At 41.1% G+C, this 6071-nt stretch overlaps 2 pseudogenes; both read right to left on the bottom strand.

Annotated features, from left to right (window-relative positions):
- Positions 1–1023: 1023 nt before the first annotated feature.
- LOC121156940 lies at positions 1024–5569 on the bottom strand (annotated as a pseudogene).
- LOC121156978 lies at positions 2332–2432 on the bottom strand (annotated as a pseudogene).
- Positions 5570–6071: the final 502 nt, after the last annotated feature.

Below are 6071 nucleotides of genomic sequence, written 5' to 3' on the forward strand. Positions count from 1 at the left end.
ACTGCTGTCCCATTCACCTATTCTTGGGCAATATTCTACCTTGCAAGGTCATTCATTCTTTGTGAATGTTCACTTGTAGTTTTGTTGATTTTTAATTACCTAGTGTCTGGTGTTTAAGCTGAGAGCTTGCTTCCTTTACTTCCTTTAGGGACTCTCAGTTCCAGAGGGATATAGGTCTGTATTGCTTGTGTTTCTGAATCTGGATTCTAAACAAAATACTTACCCTAAATATTCATGGGCTAAACAAATTTGACAGTTTACATCAGGACAGTTGTGTGAAGAGCAGGGATTTCTGAATCTCATGTGAGTATGCTTCCTCTTTCCTTTATATATGCATACTGCCACATTTTTAAATTTGTTTATGTATTGCTGGATCCTTTCCCGGTGTGTGCAAGGCAAGGACTTGAGCGACTAGACTACCACGCTGGACCCCTTTTCCTCAGTTTAAATTGAATTTTACCTGGTTGTGATACAACAAAAGGTACAGAACATAAACTGCTTTTTAAATACTGGAATTGTGTGGAGAACACATTCATACACATGTGAATTTTGGAACAAAGTAGGGCAATGGAGACACATCACTACCCAGAGTGGCCCTTCATACAATTATTCCACATACTTTAGGGATAAATGCTCAGATATCAGCCATGGACACGTGGGCTGCTTTTTCTGCCTACATTAACCCTTACATACAATGCTGAGTATGTGTGAGATGTTCACACTTCCAGGTCCACCAAGACCAGCGCTTCAGGAGTGGCAGATAGAGGGAGATGTCAGGAAGGGTCTCTGACAGTCCTACATCTGCACGATACACAGAGAGCTGCCTGCATTGCACCTGCTCTGGGGCAGAAGGTAGTGAGTTCTCAGGCAGGAGCATTCTGTGCTTTCTGCTGTGATCCCTCATGCTGTCATACTCATCATGGTTTTCAGGGATGAGCTTAATACACCCAACAGGCAATGTTTTCCAGCCGGGCCCAAACAATCCAATAACCTCTCCCTCCCGGCATATGCTTGCCATGGACTCTAAACTGAAGATACAAAGACAAAATTCCTAAAATAATTCAATGATGTATTTGGAGATATTTCCATTCTCTTTATCCTTGCTCAGACAGGGCTTGGAAATCAGCATTCTTTTCTGTCTAGTCACCAAGCGGCTGCTGCGTCCACCCTTGGATTCACTCCTGTGCAGTTGATTCCATGCCCTCTCACTGAGACTTGAGTTCTTTTCATCTAACTCACGCTGCATACTCTGCCACTTCTTGACCAAGGATGGCATTGTGGTTTTACTTTTCTTTGCCTTCTCTTTCTTTCCTTTTTTCGTTTTTTCAGATGCTGGCTTCTTGAGAGCTGCAGGTGGTGGTGGAAATGTAGGAGGAGGAGGCAAGACAGAAGAGCGGGTCTAACTGATAACTGCAGGTGTTGCTGCCAGTCCCAGCTAACTGGACTGTGGGCTCATTGCTCTGGTCTGAGGACACATTCCTGTTGCCGGATGGCTAATTGATATTGCCTGGTGCCCAGCCCCTGTGGCCTGGTGACCTGAAGCTATAGCTAGCTGGCTGTAGAGGACTGGAGAACTGCCAACAACCACCTGTCTCTGAACCACTGCACTGCTCCTTTCTGTAGCTTTTCTCTTTATCATTTTCATGTTAGGCGAACTAGAAAAGGTGGGATCAGCTGAACTCTGGCTAGTGACAACTGTAGTTTGTGGTGTTGGTTTCCAAAGTGTATCCTCCTTTATTCTGGGGCAGGAGGCTCCCCACTGTCCTCATACTCCATTTCCACCTCCTGGATGTCCCCCTCTGCAGGAGGTAGCAGCTGGGGCAGGGACTCGGGCAGAGGCAGGGTGGAGACATTTCCAAGGTTAAGGTGGCTGAAGCTCAGGAACATCTTACTTAAGGAGCGGGACCTGTAGAATTCTCAATAGATTCTGTAGAATTTGAATCAGTGCCAGTTTTGTCTTTCAAGATCTGCCTAAGAAGACTCTAATTTCTTGGGCGTGGGTTTCTTTTCCGCCCCTACCATCTGGGAACTCCCATTGAGATGCATCCTGTGCATTTACATAGAAATATAGTGTATGATCACTACTGCGAGAGGATAATAATCTTGTTCTTCACTCACATCTTGACTTCACTGAGGTTAATCAGGAGAGGTTGTTTCCAGAGGGCCTGTCCCAGTGGCAGCCTTTAGGAGTGGCATTTATTTCATACTGTTTTAGCTGCTCTGCTGCATCCTGGAGTTTTTGCTTAAGGTAGATTCCATGAAGAGCCCCTTCTCGCCAGTCTGCAATTCGAGCCTCAGTCTGTGCAAGTGGAACGTGAAAGTTGGTGATGGAAAAATATGGGACACTTCACAAATTTTCTTCCCATCCTTGGGCAGAGCCATGCTAATCTTCTCTGAATCATTCTATTTTAGTATATGTGCTGCCAAAGCAAGCATAACAGCAGATATCTTAAAAAAAAAAAACTAGCTAGCAGGCATGAAGTGATCTATTTGTGTAGCTCCTGAAGATTCTGCTAAAGTCAGAACTTAGCAAAATGGAAACATATTAGTGACCTTGATATTAGAAACATTGCAGGGGTGGAAAACTGGGATGCATTTTCACACTCATCATAGGGTTATGCCAACAATCATGGCAAAACACAGGTTGACAAGAAAAATAACATTCATTTCATTAAAACCTAAAAATGGTTATATGCATGGAATATATGCATTCATAGACAGAACAAAAGAGTATCAATTGTATATTACACTCTAATTTTATTTTAATTACTATAATATATAACAATTTAAAATATACCTTTGGGGCCTGGCACGATAGCATAGTGGTTAAGGTCCTTGCCTTGCACATGCCAGGATCCCCTATGGGTGCCGGTTCTAATCCTGGCAGCCCCGCTTCCCATCCAGCTTCCTGCTCGTGGCCTGGGAGGGCAGTCAAGGACGGTCCAAAGCCTTGGGACCCTGCACCAGCATGGGAGACCTGGAAGAGCTCCTGGCTCCTGGCTTTGAATTGGCTCAGCCTCAGCCATTGCGGTCACTTGGGTAGTGAATCATCAGATGGAAGATCTTCCTCTCTGTCTCTCCTCCTCTCTGTATATCCACCTTTCCAATAAAAAAAATAAATCTTTAAAGAAAAACATATATAGAAGTTTGGCAAAGGAGTAGTCAAATTCACAGCAAGGAAACAGTTGATACACCAATCCCACCTTTATGGCTGTTACACATACGGGGTTAATGATCATTATTAGATGCGTAAGTCATGATTTAATAGAAATTATTTAATAATATGCAAATATGTTTTTCTTTTAGCAGTGACATGGAATTAAAAGCTTATATTAGTTGCACATATCAGTGTCAGGTAGACCACGCTTTTAACTATAAAATTCAAAACTTCACAATTGCTTAATTACTTCTTTGACTTTGGAAGAAAAATAAAGAAGTTCTCACCTGGGACCACTAGAATAAAAGGCTAGCAAGGGAAAAGTATTTTGTGACATATATCTCTCTGTCATCTATACAGGGAAAAATAGGAATAGTTCTCTAAGAAGGTGCTTTTAATTTAGACTTTAAAACATTGTAAAGGAAAATAAATGTCATTTCTTCCCCTTTTCGATTCAAGGCTGAGGACCCTATACAACAAAAGACAGATTATCAAAGAAAAACACGTATATAAAGCATGTTTAAATATATTTTATATGATGTGGGAGATTTCACAAATGGAGATTCAAATAATTATGCATGTCTGTATATTTTGATATTTAGCTTAGAAGAATACTGACCAATTAGGTAGAAATATGATTGAAGGACAAACAGAAGAGTTTATTATAATGGTGACACACTGGGAGAAATATAGAGTATCTATTAATTTACATTCTTGTTAATCCGCTGCTTCTCTGTAAGAAGAGGGAGTGCACATCTCAGATGCGTGTCCTATGGCCTGCTGCAGCAGAAAGGCAAGGCAAAGCTGAGAGTGGCCTTTTTGTTTCTGTTGGTTTTCCAAAGTTCAAGGCACCAGAGTTGGAGTACCCTAAATTGAGCCTCATCACTACCTTTATTATACTTTACACATTTACTTGTTTATTTTAAACTCAGAGGGAGAGAGAGAGAGAGAGAGAGAGAGAGAAATAAAGACAAACCTTCAATCCCCTGGGTCACTGCCCCAAATGACTGCAACAGCCAGGGCTGCACCAAGCCAAAACTATGAGCCAGGAGCTTCTTTAAGTCTCCTATGTGGGTTCATGGGCCCAATCACTTGGGTTACCTTTGGCTGCTTCCAAAGGCCAATAGCAAGGAACTGGATTGGATGTGGAGAATCCAGGGAAAGATGCATCTAGTGTATCGGTGTCAAGATATTGGTTTAATTCACTGTGCCACAACATTTGCTTCCCATGACTATCTTAATAAGGGAAGGGGATATGGATGTAGGCTGTTCATGATACTTTTTGTTTAAATATAACGGTACCCAGGAATAGTAGGTGTGAACTCAACTATTTGTGACAAACTTTGTGTAAAGGTAATTGATCTCTTGTCTCCTTTCCCATGATAAAAGTTCCTGGTTAATGAAACTCCTCACAAAAACTTATCTAACCTCTGTGAGATCTGTCTTTAGGTCAATAAATGGGGTAAAAATGCAAAGAAAGTTTCTCCATACATTTGCTGTTTTTTCAGATAACTTCAGGTGAAACCAAACAATATACCAAAGTGGCACAATGTAACGTGGCTTATTTTAACTTACTACAATGGTATGAAAACTTTGAAAGGCACAAAAATCACCCACCAAAAACAAAAAGAGCTGAATATTATATAGATAAATGTATATATATATATATATGTAAAATTCTGTAAGTCAAAATATGTCTTGTACAAAACACACACATACTAATGCATACAGATACATACAGAAGGTATTTAAAACAGAATGTGTGGTACAAGATTTTAAAGTCTGTAACCAATATTGGACCTCATTTCAGGTCTAACTCTCCTTAGAATCCTTACTATTGTGTATCCTGGAGACGGGAGGTGGTGCTTCCAGCATCGAGGTCCCTGCCAGTCAATGAGACTCCAACTTTTGAATAGTAACACAAAATGTTTCATATATGGATTTTTTTCTCATTTTATTTCATAAGACAACTGTAACTGGAAAAGAGTGATGTAAGCAGAACTATATTAAATAGCTCCTTCTCATTCAGTCTCAAAATGCACTAAGGCCAAGTACTGGTACTAGAAAACAAATTTCTTCATTTTGTGAAACACAAGCTAGGAGGCTGTTAGAATAGGGCTTTGATCTCCAGTTGTTATCTAGGTCCTGGACCTGTTAACCAAGATACAAAGTAAGTTTTGTAAGGGAAAAATGCAGCTTTTAATCCAATGCCCAATCAGAGTTGAACCAAATTCTCAAGGCAGCGCTTTCTCTAGCTCCAAAAATGAAGAAATTTCTTTTAAAAAATGTTCAGTCACAGCTGAACCCAATTTGCAAGAGAGATATCCTGGAATAGAAGAGATACTACCTTGACATCACTATTCTGAGATTGCCACTGACTAAAGAGGTCTCTAGATCATAAACAGAATTCATGCCTAATTTTTTTCCACCTCACAAGTGCCTTAGATCAACAACACCTGGTCAGTATTCAGTTCACAGAACTGTTTGAGACAAGCCCTCAGGCAGCTGCTGGACAGTCTCCAGTGGTGCTGTGGGGGAGGGGCCAGAGTGCCATGGGCAGAAGCCCAACAGGACTGTTGTCGCTCCAAGATTACAAATTGTTACCAAACAACAGCCCAAATTGCTTACAAGGAATTATTGAAGAATCCTCAAACTGCGAGGGAGAAGCCCAATGCACAGAAAGTCAATTTCTGACATGGGGTGGTAGAAGGAAGTAGGCATTTATTATTACAAAATGCAGACCAAACAGATGGACAGTTACTGTTTATTTTGAAGCTCCCAGAGGAGTTGGAAGTGAAGGTTCTTATAGACAGCAAATTGGGGCTGGGAGGTACATACAAGGAAGGTTCCTAATTGGTCAGCAATGCAGTGATCTTCAGAGGATGTGTGATAGCCATGTGTGCCACAACCCATC

The sequence above is a fragment of the Ochotona curzoniae genome, unplaced genomic scaffold, assembly GCF_017591425.1.
Source record: "Ochotona curzoniae isolate NIBS_2020 unplaced genomic scaffold, NIBS_Ocur_1.0 contig_3498, whole genome shotgun sequence".
In the NCBI taxonomy this organism is placed as follows: Eukaryota; Metazoa; Chordata; class Mammalia; order Lagomorpha; family Ochotonidae; genus Ochotona; species Ochotona curzoniae.